The sequence below is a fragment of the Atractosteus spatula genome, assembly GCF_055471065.1.
Source record: "Atractosteus spatula isolate fAtrSpa1 chromosome 16 unlocalized genomic scaffold, fAtrSpa1.hap1 SUPER_16_unloc_2, whole genome shotgun sequence".
In the NCBI taxonomy this organism is placed as follows: domain Eukaryota; kingdom Metazoa; phylum Chordata; class Actinopteri; order Semionotiformes; family Lepisosteidae; genus Atractosteus; species Atractosteus spatula.
Genome location: NW_028296632.1, coordinates 997,452 through 998,773, shown reverse-complemented (window position 1 = coordinate 998,773; position 1,322 = coordinate 997,452). Strand labels below are relative to the sequence as shown.

At 42.1% G+C, this 1,322-nt stretch overlaps 1 non-coding gene across 1 annotated transcript; it reads left to right on the top strand.

Annotated features, from left to right (window-relative positions):
* The first annotated feature begins 976 nt into the window (after window positions 1-976).
* On the top strand, window positions 977-1,047 carry trnag-gcc (transfer RNA glycine (anticodon GCC)). The gene has a single exon. It is a non-coding gene; the product is annotated as a tRNA-Gly (tRNA).
* The last annotated feature ends 275 nt before the right edge of the window (window positions 1,048-1,322 follow it).

The window sequence follows — 1,322 nt, the reverse complement described above, 5'->3', positions numbered from 1 at the left end:
AGTAATTTGACCGTATGAAATGCATAATATAAACCTAGAAACATATACGTGAGCAGTACTTAAGCACTGTAGTATCGGTGTTAAGACATACCTCTCAAATACTGTAAATCAAGTTAAAAATATCTCAAGACCGATTCTGGTCATAATGAAACCATGTTTCGTGTATGTTTTCTTTAAAGTACCGAGACCAGCCATATACTGTATGTTTATGTTCCAAAATTAATATCGTTTATGGCTTCACACGCGTTGCAGTATGCTCCTATTCTTTTTATGCTCAGCTACTAAGATTTCCCTTCAGTGGTAAAATCAGATATGAATATTCAATACTTAAACGGGCACAGTTAAGACATTAAATATACATATACATACTGTATACAGTACAGTTTTCATACGGTAATATGTTTATGTTCCTAAATCAATCTCTTTTATGAGCATGTGAAAGGCATGGTGAATCGATTCTCAAAAATTACTGTACTTTGCATGATTGGAAACAAATGCGTGATTGCGAAATGCTGTGGTGTTACTTTTACAAAGACGGTCAATGAAAAAAAGAATGTTGACCAGGGCAATACTTTGAGTTTACACTTACAGCTTGTCCAAGGTCATTCATTATTAATACTATTAGTAATATCTTCGTTAAAGACTTTGATGGCCACAGCTCAAACATGAGAGGTTGAGCTTTATTAGCTCCACCTTGCGGAAATTCCGGATACTATTATTTTGCTTGTCGTATTATAGGAGAATTTACGGTAACTCGCGGTATTTACCGGTAGCTTGCGGTAGACTGCGTACAGCGTACCGCAAAATAATGCGGTATCGCCCGCGCATTTTGAATGGCTGCATCTGTAGGCTGCCAAAAGTCTCCGAAACCAAATTTTGATAGCAGAAAATTCTCACTCGTCCAGAAGTTCCCTTGGGACCCAACATCCAGCACAGAGTGGTAAAAAAGCGTCTTTTTTGTAGACTCTTGCAGCGTGCATTGGTGGTTCAGTGGTAGAATTCTCGCCTGCCACGCGGGAGGCCCGGGTTCGATTCCTGGCCAATGCAGTGGCTTTTGCAGCGAGCGGCTCCATCACTTGCATCCCCTTTCAACTCGCAACTGAAAACCCACTGAAGCTTAGAAGCTGTGAGCCAGGTCAGTACCCGGATGAGGATGACCTACAGGGAAAAGCAAAGCTTACAGCTGGAAGCGGTGTTAATGGAGCCAGCGGTGGGACGCTCACCCTGAGGTCTGTGCGGGTCCCAATGCCCCAGTATAGTGACGGAGACGCTGTGTGGTAAAAAGGCGCTGTCTTTTGGATGAGATGTAAAACCGAGGTCAT